The sequence below is a fragment of the Balaenoptera ricei genome, chromosome 5 (assembly GCF_028023285.1).
Source record: "Balaenoptera ricei isolate mBalRic1 chromosome 5, mBalRic1.hap2, whole genome shotgun sequence".
NCBI lineage: Eukaryota > Metazoa > Chordata > Mammalia > Artiodactyla > Balaenopteridae > Balaenoptera > Balaenoptera ricei.
Genome location: NC_082643.1, coordinates 67340994 through 67356965, shown reverse-complemented (window position 1 = coordinate 67356965; position 15972 = coordinate 67340994). Strand labels below are relative to the sequence as shown.

At 35.9% G+C, this 15972-nt stretch overlaps 1 protein-coding gene across 14 annotated transcripts in view; it reads right to left on the bottom strand.

Moving 5' to 3' along the window:
- Positions 1 to 15972, bottom strand: part of CLOCK (clock circadian regulator) — a 132780-nt gene that overhangs the window by 71705 nt on the left and 45103 nt on the right. For 8 of the 14 annotated variants that reach the window (XM_059922966.1, XM_059922976.1, XM_059922970.1 and 5 more), the window contains one exon: positions 15818 to 15918. The exons of 3 other annotated variants lie outside the window; for them this stretch is intronic. The gene's annotated coding sequence lies outside the window, so the exon portion shown is untranslated. Of the gene's footprint in view, positions 1 to 15817; positions 15960 to 15972 lie in introns of all 14 variants that reach the window. 3 more of the 14 variants (XM_059922973.1, XM_059922971.1, XM_059922969.1) reach the window with 2 other exon arrangements.

Genomic DNA, 15972 nt, shown 5'->3' with positions numbered 1-15972 from the left:
TCCCAGAGAACCCACAAAGTGCTCTCTGCACACACTGGGAGTGACAAAGAAGTTAAAGGAGCCTCCTGGAGAACTGATATACGTAAGCTGAGATGTGAAGAATAAAATAACAGTTCACCAGGCAAAGAGATAGAGAAATTTGATCTATACCAAAAGAACAGTATATGCAAAGGTCTGAAGACATGAGAAGGAACTGTGATTTTAGAATACTACAAGTAGTTTCCTATGATTAGGGCAAAAACCTAAGAACAGGGGGTAACAGAGGTTGTGGTAAGAGATGATAATGGTGAGGTGAGTAGATCGTGAAAGGTCACATGAAGGTAACTCCCAACACCCCCGCCCCCTCAACAAAGACATTGAAAGGTTTTAAGCAGGAAAGTGACATTAATAGACATTTGTTCTTTTGAACCATCATACTGGCTACAACACAGAGAATGGAATGGAAGGAGGCTCGACTAGAATTAGAGAGACTAGTAGAAGTAGAGCATTATAATAGTTCAGGTAAAATAATATAGAAGCAGAGATTATAGAAAGAAATATAGGAAATTTAATAGATCCTGAGATGACTAGACAGAATCTGGTGACTGATTAACAGAAGCTGGGGGCAGGAAGCAGTCAAGAATATCACTCAGATTTTGGCTTGGACACGTCTGTGGGTTGATAGGTAACACAGGAGGAGTAAGTTGGAGGGTAGTTGGAGGGAAAGGTGTTGAAAGCAGTGGCTAACATTTATTGAACATTTACTACGTATTGGGCACTCTCCAAAGTTTTCTCTCATTTAAGACTCAACAATCATATGAGGTAGGCTCTATTATTATCTCCATTTTACAGATGAGGAAACTGAAACACAAAGAGAACAGGTAAGCTGGCCAAGATCAGCAGTAAAGCTAAGATAGGAACCCTGACAGTTTAGCCTGAACTATGCTCTTAATCACTATGTAACAAATACCTCACAAACACTTTTAATGATGGATTCAGTTTTAGACATGTTATGTTTAAGATATCTATGGGACATGCAAGAGGAAATATGTCCAGTAGGCAGTTGGAAATGTGGGTTTGGCATTCCGGAAAGAACTGGGTGAAGATGTAAAGTGGGAGCCATCAATGTAAATAGGTAAATTAAAGATAATGATTAGATGGGCTTCTCTAGGAAAAACATATAAAATTAGGGAAAAAAAGGCTAAGACTGAAACCTGATGAAAAATTAACATTTTACAGACAGGCAGAAGAGTAGCTAGTAAAATGGGGAGGAGGCAGAAAAACAATGTAAAGAAATGGCTCTAGAAATATTTCCTGGGTGTGAATTATGGACCAGCCCCCTTATTAGCTATGAGTCTGAGACCAGTCACTAAATCTCTGTGCATCATTTTTTTCATTTCTAAAATGGAGATAATAGTAGTACCTACCACATAGAGTTCTTTTGAGGATTAACTATGTTACACATTTGGACAGTATATAGAAAACAGCAAATGCTCAATGAATTTTAAGTATGATTAGTGTTAATAATAGTATCAACTAGATGGAAAAGGACCAAAGATATAGAAGAAAGCCAGGAAGGATTATTTGTCACTAAAATTAAAGGAAAAGAGTGCTTTAAGAAGTTGACAATGTCAACACTGCACTGTGGAAAAGAAAATGACTCTAAAGTGTCTATTACATTTAATAACAGTTTGATAAGTTTGGTGATGGAGATATGAAACAGACACTGAACAATGCTTTAAGAGAGTAAATTAGGACTCCCTTTCTTCAAAAAAGTTTGGTGAGAAGTGTCAATAACTTCAAGCACTTACATCTTTTGACCTAGTAATTTCATTTTGAAAAAAAAAAAGGAAATAATCAGAGATGTAGCCAAAGTTTTATATTCATTGCACTATTATTTAAAATAGTAAAGCTTGGAAGATTTAAACATCCAACAGCAGTTAACAGTGGCATTAAAATGTATCAAACATAAATCCAAATATGTTTAAGTACCAACTGTTGTTATTCCTGAGTAATTTGCTTATGGATTTTTTCCATTTTTAGTTTTTCTTTAGCACTTTCTAAAATTTTTCCAAGAACATGTATTATTTTATAATCAGAAAAACTTAACTGCTGCCTTTTTAATGTTTGTTTTCTTTTAATTGTCCAATACTAGAGCCCTGGCTACCATAAAAACTTAAGATACATGTTATCCATTCCAGAGAACAAAACATGAGTAACAAAGTAACACATTACTATTAAAAAACATGAGTAACAGAGACTATTTCCCTATGTACTGTTCATGTAACTTAAAGAAAAAACTTTAAATTTCATCTAATTATTGATAATTTTTAAATTATTCATTAAAAAGGTTTAACTCAAGAACCTGGGCTTAAAAAATGGAAACCACAATAAACCCTTTTCTAACCTAATAACCTATTGACCCACTGACCTACTTTGGAATTTAGGTTAGTTCAATCTGATATCACAGATCTTTCTGGGACTGATGGATCTATTAACATTAATTAAAAGTAGTGCTGAAATTTAACTGACTGGTATAATACAAAACCCAACAATACTTAACTATATTTATCACCATTTATGAAAAATTCAAACTTGCTTCTGCAGATTACTGTTTGTATTACAGCTAAAAAGGTAAGTATTTCTAAGAGAACAATTTTAACTTGTAAAAAAAGACTGAAATACTTTTAAAATTAATTATTTAACGTATGAGTAAAGATGAAATTTAACAGTAGTTCTCAATTTATTCAATACCGAATGGGAACATTAGTCCACCTCTATATAAAATATTAGCAAGATGAAAAACATTCTTGACTCTACAGCAGTTTCTAAGACCAACTTAAATTTAAAATTGACAGTAAGAACAAGAAACACACCCCACACCAAAGTCTCATGAACCAGACCTCTTAGAACCAAAGAAGATGCTGGCTCAAGACAAACATCAAACGCTACCAAAATTCTAGACTGTCAGATGTCTAGACGTGAGGTATTTTTGAAGCCTCATTAAGTAAACAAAAACTGAAATATTTATACAGCTCTCTTAGTGGCACGCAAGACTACTGCAATTATTCAACTAACGTATTTCTTCAAATAACGTCTGAGCTCCCTCTTCATGTGATGGACTGATCTGGTCCACAGAATACATGAGCACCTTAACCCTTTTTTGACATGAGACTGAGGCCTGAGCCTGTCCCCAGCCTCAAATGAGCCCCATAAAAGATCTGAAGCTGCAGGAAGAGCCCAAGGCTGAGTCTCAATGTGAACTACACACTGAACCAGGTACCATAACCCTGAACCTATACCACCCTGCACTAGGCCTCACACTAGTATCCACAGGAAGAAAGATGGGACCCTGTGGTAGGCAGAATAATGGCCCCACTAAATGGGCCACGCCCTAATCCCTGAAACCTGTGAATATGTTTCAAAAAAGGACTATGCAGATGCGATCAAGGTTAAAGATTTTGAGATGGGTAGTTTATGCTGGATTATCTGGGTGGTCCAACGTAATCACAAGAGTCTTTAAAAGCAGAGGACCTTTCCTGGCTGTGGTCAGAGAGCTGTGAGACAGAAAAGTCAGAAGGATGCAGTGTTGCTGGTTTTGATGGTGAAAGAAGAGAGCCACAAGCCAAGAAATAGGGGCAGCTTCTAGAAGCTTGAAAACACAAGGAAACATTCTCCTCTGAAGCTTCCAGAAAGGAATGCAACCCTACTGACACCTTGCTTTTAGCCCAATGAGACCCTTGTGGAATTTCTGAGCTGCAGAACAGTAAGATAATAAATTTGTACTGTTTTAAGCCATTAAGTTTGTGGTAGTTTCTAAGTTTGTTGTTCTATGACAGAAATTTAATACAGGTCTAAAATCTCTGGCTGCTCTTGATAAATCTGCCTTTCCCAAACCCTCTCTCCCTCCATATTTACAATAATCTACCTAGGAAACCACCAGGACTAATCCCATTATGCCCTACTTTCCTTTTATATCAGTCACCAGGAGAGGCCCAAGACTCTCAGGTCACCCCCCTTACCTAGACTCTTGTCCCTATATACTCTGTATATCCCCACATTGACCCCTTTCCCCTTTCTTTCCCAATTTCCAAAATCCTTTCATTGTGTCCTCTGGAACTCACAGTATACCATTAGCAAAATATCCTACTTCCTGAATATTGCTGTTGTACACTCGCTTCACGTTTCCTGCACCAACAGATCTCTTGCTCTCCTCCAGGAGTTCTGCTCTATCTCCAGGCCTTTCAAGTGACAGCTGTTCTTCTCTCCCATGTCTCATATGTCAAGGCCCTGGTGTGAGGGCCTCATTGTCATTTCTGAATTATTCTTTCTCTCCCTCCCTAAACCCCCCAGCTTTGAATCTCATGCCCCCACACTATATCAGTTATTTCCATTTGCTTGTTGTAAGCATTCATAAACCCCCAGAATCAGCCCTCTTTTTCTGAGGGCTGTCTCTCTCCAATACCTCTTTTGTCGTTGTTTTTGATTTTGATATCTACATAAATGATCCTCCCAACATCTTGGCCAGTCAATTCCCTGATCTCCTCTCCTCCAACAATCCTGCGCTTACCTCCCACTCATTCCCCTGGAGTTACTCTAGAATTCACCATTAGCAATAATCACACGCCCCCTCCATATTTTCAATTTCAAGCACTTTATCTCTCTGAATCTCACACAAGGGCTAGGATAGCATGTGATCTGCTTGATTCAAACCCATCAAAAAAAACCAAAAAACAAAAAACCACAAGCATTTTTTTCTAACTGGCCATATAGCTCTAATTTATTTATTTATGTCTATGTCTTTTTTTTTTTTTTTAACCTGTCCTAGCCTCCTAATCTTTGCTGAGCCCTTACAGTTTCTCATCCCATAAAAGGTACGAAGGAGTAAGGCAAGTTTATCTGAGATGGTCAGGGGACATCTAGTAACAGTCTCTGTTGGTCAGGTTGTTCATTATTCCTTATCAGAAACACTTAATTCTTTTTCATGTTTGTCTAAACTCTAGGCTTCCTTTTTGCCATTGATTCCTTAGTATATTTAACATATAGATAAGCCATTCCATGAGCCATTCTGTGGCAAAATGCAACTTGCTTACAACTCTAATACAGCTAAAGTCAAGCTGATAATAAAAACGTCTTATAATTCCAACTTATTTACAGCATTTACTAATAGAGGTGCAAATAATACAAATATTAAAGAACAGGTGGAAGGAAACCAAGGCTTCTGAAGATCATTTGCTCTGCCACATTATAAGACCCCAATTTTCCTTTCTAGCTTCATTCTCTCTCTCCAGCCTCATCTCCCACTCCACCTTCACTGTATACATACTCCTTATTCTCTGGCCACACTAAACATGTCACCATTCCTGTGAAGTAGAAAATAAAGATCCCTGGGTACACAAAGGTCTGCCCATCAGTGTCCAGCATATTATCAACACAAATGACGTCTTAATATACTAAACTAAAACTGATCTTTGCAGGAAATCACATTGTCATTCACATTACGATTCAATTAATCAACATGTAAAACTCATGTTAGTGAAAAACTAAACAGAGGTACCCTGTATTAGTTTCCTGTGGCTGCTGTAACAAATTATTACAACCTCAATGGAAGAAAACAACACAAATTTATTATCTCCCAGTTCTGTAGGTCAGAGTCCAACACAGGTCTTACTGGGCTAAACTCAAGGTGCCAGCAGGGCTGCATTTCTTTCTGGAAACTTGAACAGAAAAATCTGTTTCCCTGCCTTTACAAGCTTCTAGAGGCTGCCTGCATTCCTTGGCTCATGGATCTCCTCCTCAATCTTCAAATCCAGCAGCAGACCAAGTCCTCCTCAGGTTGCCATCTCTTGCTTCCCTCTTCCCTTATTAAGACCCTTCTGATACACTGGGCCCACCCAGATAATCCAAGACAATCTTCCCATTATAAGGTCATTTAACCTAACATAGTCACAGTTTCTGGCAACTTAGGATATGAACATCTTTGAAAGGCCATTATTCTGCCTACCACATCCCATAACCCAAGAAATCTCTTTGGTGAACACAAAGTATCTTTTGGGGATAAACAATAAATAATTTGATCTATCAACAGATAAAAGACTATATCACCATTCAGAAGTTTATAACTATCTGAACTATATTTTCCTTTCATGTTTCTTCAAGGGAATTGAAAAATAATGTAGATGAGAATTCCAGTTGCATGAGTTCAACTGCAACTGAAGGTCAAACTTGATTGCTATAAGCAACAGGCTCTATGGATGCTTTTCTGAATGGCAAAAGTTTTAACGTCCAAATGAATATGACAGCATACTTTCCCTTTTGGACAATTACTTAATGAGCTACGCCATATACAAAAATGGCATAATTTGTAAGTATCAAACAAATGTCGAAACAAGATTGATCAATCCCAGCCTTCCTGGAATGTTTCATTTTTTAAATTTTTTTTTTTTCAGGATTGAGAAGACAGAAGCTCCCCTTCTGGTTTTCAGAGAAGAGCTTGTTTTCTGCTCTGGTATTATTACTTTCTTGTCATTTCCTGTTTTTTTTTTTTTAATTTTTAAATTTATTTTTTTATACAGCAGGTTCTTATTGGTTATCCATTTTATACATATTAGAGTATATATGTCAATCCCAATCTCCCAATTCATCACACCACCACCCCACCCCCCGGTTGCTTTCGCCCCCATGGTGTCCATACGTTTATTCTCTACATCTGTGTTTCAATTTCTGTCCTGCAAACTGGTTCATCTGTACCATTTTTCTAGGATCCACATATATGCGTTAATATACGATATTTATTTTTCTCCTTCTGACTTACTTCACTCTGTATGACAGTCTCTAGATTCATCCACGTCTCTACAAATGACCCAATTTCGTTCCTTTTATGGCCGAGTAATATTCCATTGTATATATGTACCACAACTTCTTTATCCATTCGTCTGTCGATGGGCATTTAGGTTGCTTCCATGACCTGGCTATTGTAAATAGTGCTGCAAAGAACACTGGGGTGCATGTGTCTTTTTGAATTATGGTTTTCTCTGGGTATATGCCCAGTAGTGGGATTGCTGGGTCATATGGTAATTCTATTTTTAGTTTTCTAAGGAACCTCAATACTGTTCTCCATAGTGGCTGTAACAATTTACATTCCCACCAACAGTGCAAGAGGGTTCCCTTTTCTCCACACCCTCTCCAGCATTTGTTGTTTGTAGATTTTCTGATGATGCCCATTCTAACTGGTGTGAGGTGATAACCTCATTGTAGTTTTGATTTGCATTTCTCTAATCATTAGTGATGTTGAGCAGCTTTTCATGTGTTTCTTGGCCATCTCTATGTCTTCTTTGGATAAATGTCTACTTAGGTCTTCTGCCCATTTTTGGATTGGGTTGTTTGTTTCTTTAATATTGAGCTGCATGAGCTGTTTATATATTTTGGAGATTAATTCTTTGTCTGTTGATTCATTTGCAAATACTTTCTCCCATTCTGAGGGTTGTCTTTTCGTCTTGTTTGTAGTTTCCTTTACTTTGCAAAAGCTTTTAAGTTTCATTAGGTCCCATTTGTTTAGTTTTGTTTTTATTTCCATTACTCTAGGAGGTGGATCAAAAAAGATCTTGCTGTGATTTATGTCAAAGAGTGTTCTTCCTATGTTTTCATCTAAGAGTTTTATAGTGTCCGGTCTTATATTTAGGTCTCTAATCCATTTTGAGTTTACTTTTGTGTGTGGTGTTAGGGAGTGTTCTAATTTCATTCTTTTACATGTAGCTGTTCAGTTTTCGCAGCACTACTTATTGAAGACACTGTCTTTTCTCAATGGTATATCCTTGCTTCCTTTGTCATAGATTAGTTGACCATAGGTGAGTGGGTTTATCTCTGGGCTTTCTATCCTGTTCCACTGATCTATGTTTCTGTTTTTGTGCCAGTAAAATATTGTCTTGATTACTGTAGCTTTGTAGTATAGTCTGAAGTCAGGGAGTCTGATTCCTCCAGCTCCACTTTTTTCCCTCAAGACTGCTTGGGCTATTCGGGGTCTTTTGTGTCTCCATACAAATTTTAAGATTTTTTGTTCTAGTTCTGTAAAAAATGCCATTGGTAATTTGATAGGGATTGCAGTGAATCTGTAGATTGCTTTGGATAGTATAGTCATTTTCACAATGTTGATTCTTCCCATCCAAGAACATAGTATATCTCTCCATCTGTTTGTATCATCTTTAATTTCTTTCATCAGTGTCTTATAGTTTTCTGCATACAGGTCTTTGGCTCCCTAGGTAGGTTTATTCCTAGGTATTTTATTCTTTTTGCTGCAATGGTAAATGAGAGTGTTTCCTTAATTTCTCTTTCAGATTTTTCATCATTAGTGTATAGGAATGCAAGAGATTTCTGTGCATTAATTTTGTATCCTGCTACTTTACCAAATTCATTGATTAGCTCTAGTAGTTTTCTGGTGGCATCTTTAGGATTCTCTATGTATAGTATCATGTCATCTGCAAACAGTGACAGTTTTACTTCTTCTTTTCCAATTTGTATTCCTTTTATTTCTTTTTCTTCTCTGATTGGCGTGGCTAGGACTTCCAAAACTATGTTGAATAATAGTGGTGAGAGTGGACATCCTGGTCTTGTTCCTGATCTTAGAGGAAATGCTTTCAGTTTTTCACCATTGAGAATGACGTTTGCTGTGGGTTAGTCGTATATGGCCTTTATTACGTTGAGGTAGGTTCCCTCTATGCACACTTTCTGGAGAGTTTTTATCATAAATGGCTGTTGAATTTTGTCAAAAGCTTTTTCTGCATCTATTGAGATGATCATATGGTTTTTCTCCTTCAATTTGTTAATATGGTGTATCACATTGATTGATTTGCATATATTGAAGAATACCTGCATCCCTGGGATAAATCCTACTTGATCATGGTGTATGATCCTTTTAACGTATTGTTGGATTCTGTTTGCTAGTATTTTGTTGAGGATTTTTGCATCTGTATTCATCAGTGATATTGGTCTGTAATTTTCCTTTTATTTTTGTATCTGTGTCTGGTTTTGGTATCAGGGTGATGGCGACCTCATAGAATGAGTTCGGGAGTGTTCCTTCCTCTGCAATTTTCTGGAAGAGTTTGAGAAGGATGGGTGTTAGCTCTTCTCTAAATGTTTCATAGAATTCACCTATGAAGCCATCTGGTCCTGGACTTTTGTTTGTTGGAAGATTTTTAATCACAGTTTCTATTTCATTACTTGTGATTGGTCTGTTCATATTTTCTATTTCTTCCTGGTTCAGTCTTGGAAGGTTATACCTTTCTAAGAATTTGTCCATTTCTTCCAGGTTGTCCATTTTATTGGCATAGAATTGCTTGTAATAGACTCTTAGGATGCTTTGTATTTCTGCGGTGTCTGTTGTAACTTCTCCTTTTTCATGTCTAACTTTATTGATTTCAGTCCTCACCCTCTTTTTCTTGATGAGTCTGGCTAATGGTTTATCAATTTTGTTTATCTTCTCAAAGAACCAGCTTTTAGTTTTATTGATCTTTGCCACTGATTTCTTTGTTTCTATATCATTTATTTCTGCTCTGCTCTTTATGATTTCTTTCCTTCTGCTAACCTTGGGTTTTTTTTTTTTTTCTTCTTTCTCTAATTTCTTTAGGAGTAAAGTCAGATTGTTTGAGATTTTTCTTGTTTCTTGAGGTAGGTTTGTATTGCTATAAACTTCCCTCTTAGAACTGCTTTTGCTGCATCCCATAGGTTTTGGATCATCGTGTTTTCATTGTCATTTGTTTCTAAGTATTTTTTGATTTCCTCTTTGATTTCTTCAGTGATCTCTTGGTTATTTAGTAATGTACTGTTTAGCCTCCACGTATTTGCATTTTTTACGTTTTTTTCCCTGTAATTGATTTGTAATCTCATAGCGTTGTGGTCAGAAAAGATGCTTGATATGATTTCAATTTTCTTAAATTTACTGAGGCTTGATTTGTGACCCAAGATGTGATCTATCCTGGAGAATGTTCTGTGCGCACTTGAGAAGAAAGTGTAATATGCTGTTTTTGGATGGCATGTCCTATAAATATCAATTAAGTCTATCTGGTCTATTGTGTCATTTAAAGCTTGTGTTTCCTTATTAATTTTCTGTTTGGGTGATCTGTTCATTGGTGTGAGGTTTTAAAGTCCCCCACTATAATTGTGTTACTGTCGATTTCCTCTTTTATAGCTGTTAGCAGTTGCCTTATGTATTGAGGTGTTCCTATGTTGGGTGCATATATATTTATCATTGTTCTATCTTCTTCTTGGATTGATCCCTTGATCATTATGTAGTGTCCTTCCTTGTCTCTTGTAACATTCTTTATTTTAAAGTCTATTTTATCTGATATGAGTATTGCTACTCCAGCTTTCTTTTGATTACCATTTGAATGGAATATCTTTTTCCATCCCCTCACTTTCAGTCTGTATGTGTCCCTAGGTCTGAAGTGGGTCTCTTGCAGACAGCATATATATGGGTCTTGTTTTAGTATCCATTCAGCGAGTCTGTGTCTTTTGGTTGGAGCATTTAATCCATTCACGTTTAAGGTAATTATCAATATGTATGTTCCTATGACAATTTTCTTAATTGTTTTAGGTTTGTTTTTGTAGGTCCTTTTCTTCTCTTTTGTTTCCCACTTAGAGAAGTTCCTTAGCATTTGTTGTAGAGCTGGTTTGGTGGTGCTGAATTCTCTTAGCTTTTGCTTGTCTGTAAAGCTTTTGATTTCTCCATAGAATCTGAATGAGATCCTTGCCGGGCAGAGTAATCTTGGTTGTAGGTTCTTCCCTTTCATCACTTTAAGTATGTCATGCCACTCCCTTCTGGCTTGTAGAGTTTCTGCTGAGAAATCAGCTGTTAACCTATGCGAGTTCCCTTGTATGTTACTTGTCGTTTTTCCCTTGCTGCTTTCAATAATTTTTCTTTGTCTTTAATTTTTGCCAGTTTGATTAGTATGTGTCTTGGCATGTTTCTCCTTGGGTTTATCCTGTATGGGACTCTCTGTGCTTCCTGGAGTTGGGTGGCTATTTCCTTTCCCATGTTAGGGAAGTTTTCAACTATAATCTCCTCAAATATTTTCTCAGGTCCTTTCTCTCTCTCTTCTCCTTCTGGGATCCCTATAATGCGAATGTTGCGTTTAATGTTGTCCCAGAGGTCTCTTAGGCTGTCTTCATTTCTTTTCATTCTTTTTTTCTTTATTCTGTTCCACAGCAGTGAATTCCACCATTCCGTCTTCCAGGTCACTTATCCGTTCTTCTGCCTCAGTTATTCTGCTATTGATTCCTTCTAGTGTAGTTTTCATTTCAGCTACTGTATTGTTCATCTCAGTTTGTTTGTTCTTTCATTCTTCTAGGTCTTTGTTAAACATTTCTTGCATCTTCTCGATCTTTGCCTCCATTCTTTTTCCGAGGTCCTGGATCATCTTCACTATCATTATTCTGAATTCTTTTTCTGGAAGGTTGCCTACCTCCACTTCATTTCGTTTGTTTTTCTGGGGTTTTATCTTGTTCCTTTATCTGGTACATAGCCCTCTGCCTTTTCATCTTGTCTATCTTTCTGTGAATGTGCTTTTTGTTCCACAGGCTGCAGGATTGTAGTTCTTCTTGCTCCTGCTCTCTGCCCTCTGGTGGATGAGGCTATCTAAGAGGCTTGAGCAAGTTTCCTGATCTGGAATGTTTTGTTTTTAAAAGTCAAGTGTATGTAAATTTCTGAGATGGATCTCCAGAAAAAGAGAGTGAATTATATCAACCCAAAAGAAGTACAGAATTTCATTAGTGCTATAAATCTACAGGGACCTGTTAAGAAATTTGATTAAGTAGTATTACGAAAATAATAGGTTTAGGGTCAGCTCATGAACTATTTAATAACTTACAATTAATATGTATAAATATAATGACAATGTTTTGACATACACCTCATCAATGAGGCCACCAGATCCATATAAAATACAACCAAAAAAATGTCAATTTTCAAGGCCACGAATATTCCTCTTCTTGCAGTGTAAACACTTCATAAAAAAGACAGTTGTTTTGACCTATGAAAACTTGAGTAAACTGCCAGGTTGCTTTTGTGCAGCCAAGTAGGTCAAGCAAGTTCACAACCATCTGAAGACTAGTTCAAATACATTTAGATGCATTCTGAACCACAGATTATTTAGAGAACTACCACCATAAACTATTTTTTCTTCACTAAAATTTTTATATCTACATTTATACTTAAGATAAAATTCACTGTTTAAATTGTAAGATTTTGCAATATATGATTTATATATATACTGTCCATTCCCACTTTTCTATACCTATGTACTCTCAAAGTTTTCAAATGAACAAAAATACATGAGTATATTAAGTTCCTTAGTTGACTATTATTTTTTTTAACACACTTACTCACTGCTTGATCCTTACCTGAAATGACAAGGTCTGGGAAAATCACAGGCCAAGACCCTATCTGAATCTGTGGAGTATCAAGGGAGATGGAACTCCCTTGATACAGACACATTTTATTTGCAGCATGCAAGTAAGAGTAATTAAGAATAAAAAAGGATATGTATATGGCATGCTCATTCACAGCCAGAAGGCCTATGACCAGGCTTCACAGGGTACAACCTGGACTTAACAAGTATTACAGAACAGAGACATACCCTTGATACAGAAGATACAATTTGAGATTTCTATTGATATATCTTCAAGTCTGCTATTGAGCCCATGCAGTAAATTTGTATTGCATATATCATATTTTTCAGTTCTGAAGTTATCACTTGATTCTTTTATATGGTTTTTATTTCAGAGGAGAACTATCTTTCTATTCACTTCAAAAATGTTCACTTTTGTCTCAAGGGCCATGGATATAATATAACAGCTGCTTTAAAGTCTTTTTCTGATAATTCTACCATCTGAATCATCTCAGGGTTGGCATCTATTTATTGTCTTTTCTCTTAAAAAAGTCAGATTTTCCTGTTTCTTTGTATGTCAAGTAATTTTGGATTATATCCTAGGCATTCTGAATATTAGGTTATGAAACTAGATCCTATAAACATCTTCTGGAGAATCTGGTATTTTTTTTGCTTAAGTTTATACTACAAGTTATATATTGCCTTCTAGGCGTGGCAGTACCACTGTCAGCTCAGTTTTCAAAGTCTTTGCTATGTTTTTTGGGTTTATCCTCTGCATGCACTGCTCAGAGGCAAGTCTGGGATTTGAACAGTGGTTTATATTGTAGGTCAGTTCTCTGTCTTTGCTGTGTTCCTTGGGGTCTGTACATGCATGTGTAGCTCATAAGTAAGGTGGGACCTTTGTGGGTCTCCTCTCACATCAGCTCTCTTCTCTGAGATTTCCCCAGCATGCTCCAGTTTGCAGGGGTCTTTTTCCCAAATCCTCTGACCAGAAAAATCGTTTTCTCTCAGAGTTTAAAAGTGCTTGTGCTACCTGGCAATGTAACTTGATAGGTAGAGATGGTCTCAGGGCAGGCTTGGGAGGGAAAAAAGGGGAACTCCTTTTCCTTGTCTTCTGGCTAGAAATAGGGGTTTCTCTAAACTGCTGCATCCACTGTGCAGTTCCCTAATTCAGCCCACCATTTGGTCAAAGCTGGGTCATGAAAAGAAAGAAAAGGTATATTCACCATTATACAGGCTAGTCTTCAAGTTATGACTTCCCTTCTCGATTTGCCTATTATTAATTTTCAAAGTCTTTAGATAGTTGCTTTTAGTATTCTATTGAGAGTATTTAGTTCTATCAGTCAGAGAGAGGCTTACTCCATTTTGGCCTATGCATTGTATTATATCCATTTCTCAACAGACTTTCACCTAAAGGCTTTAGTAGTCACTGATTGATCATTATCTAGATCATAATTCTATTAGAAATTGCACTGTGGTGAGTTTCTAATCCTATCATTCTCCCAGCATTTGTTATTATCTGTGATTTTTCTATAACAGTAAACTTTCCCTCTTAACTATTTGGTTATCCTGGAATGAAATCTGTACAGAAAATGAAGAATAAATGGTTGATTTTTTCATTTAACCGTGATTTTCAGAGTAATGAAATGAGGTGTTTTTTTTAAGTATTATTATAAACTTCTGAATTCTTAAATATTTGTGTTTCAATCTTCAGTTGTTATACATATTTTTGAACCTATTTTTATGGAAAATTTCAAACATACACAGAAGTAAAAAAGAATAATTATTAACCCATATATTCATCACCCATTTTCAACAATTATCAAATCATGGTCAATCTTGTTTCATCTATTCTTCCCCTTCCCCATTCCTTCCCATCCTCCTTTGTATTATTTGAAGCGAATCCCCAAAACTATATCATGTCATCTGTAAATACTCTAGTACGAATGTATAAATTATAAGGACTTAAAAAAAAAATAACCACAATATCATTACCTTTAAAAGTTAATAAAAGATGTCTAAGACCTCTACACACAAAATATTTCTGAGAGAAATTTTAAAAGACCTAAATATATGGAGATATACTGTGGTTAACATATTGAAAGTCTCAATATGGAAAGATATTTAATATATTCAAATTGATCTACAGATTCAATATTAAACTAGACAATAATAATATGAAATAATAGATAATATTTAACTTGCTTAATGTTAAGCAGGGATTTGTTATTTATTTACTCATTTAGGAAACTGACAGGCTGAGTGTAAAATCTTTATTGAAATTCGTAAGGACCAAGAAGAACCAAGGCAATTTTGAAGGACAAAAGTTGGAGAACTTAAAGCTATAATAACTAAAAGAGTATGGGACTGGTACAACAACAGACCAATGGAACAGAAACAGAGTCCAAAAAGAGACCCACAAATAAAGTCACCTGAATTACAACAAAGGCACTACTACTGCATTACAGTAGGAAAGGACAGTCTTTTCAATAAATAATGCTGGACCAAATGGATTTCCAAATGGAAAATAAAATAAACCATGAATCCTACCACATATCATGCAGAAACCTAAATATGAAAGTTAAAACACTCAAGTTTACAGAGGAAAACATAGCACAGTATCTTCTTGGCTTTGAGATAGACAAAGAATCCTTAAAACACAAAAAACTAACCATAAAAGAACACTTTGATAAAATAGACTTTATTAAAATTAAGAAATTATCTTAATTAAGACACACTACTAAGAGAGTGAAGAAGTAGAAGAGATATCTTCAATACTTAATCCAACAAAAAACTTATCCTAGAAATAAAGAACTTCTGCAAATCCATAAGACAGACAACACAATAGAAAAATGGGCAAAAAACATGAACAGGCATTTCTCAAAAGAGGATATCCAAAGGGTCAGTAAGCATATAAATATGTGCTAACCTTTTAAGTTATCAGGGAATAACAAATTAAAACTACAATAAAATTTCACTACATACACAGCAGAAGAGTTATTAATTTGAAACACTGATAATTTCAAGTGTTGAGGATGAAGAGCAACAAGAATTCATGTACACTGTTGGTGGAAGTGTAAACTGATTCAACCATTAGGAGCATCTACAAAAGCTAAACAGCCAAATACCCTGACCCAGCATTTTCATCACTGGATATTTATCCAACAGAAATGCATACATATGTGCCAAAAGACATGTTCAAGAATGTTCACAGCAGAATTGTTCATAACAGCCAAAAACTGATAGTAAACCAAATGCTTATCAACAGTACAATGGATGAATAAATTTTGGTATATACATATAATGAAGTATTACAAAGCAATGAAAAAGGATGAACTACTGCTATATGAATCAATATGAATGACTCACACCAACAAGATGTTGATCATAAAAAGACAAAAGAAGTTCAAAAATAGACAATACTAATGAATAGTGAATCAAGCAAGAATAATAGTTACCTTTGGGAGTGCGTGATGACTGTCAGGGGGCATGAAGGAGGCTCCTGGATTGATGAAAATGTTCTATATCTTGATCTTGGTATTGGTTAAACGAGTGTTGACTTCATAAAATTTCATCAAAATGACACTCAGTATTTATGCACTGTATAATATGC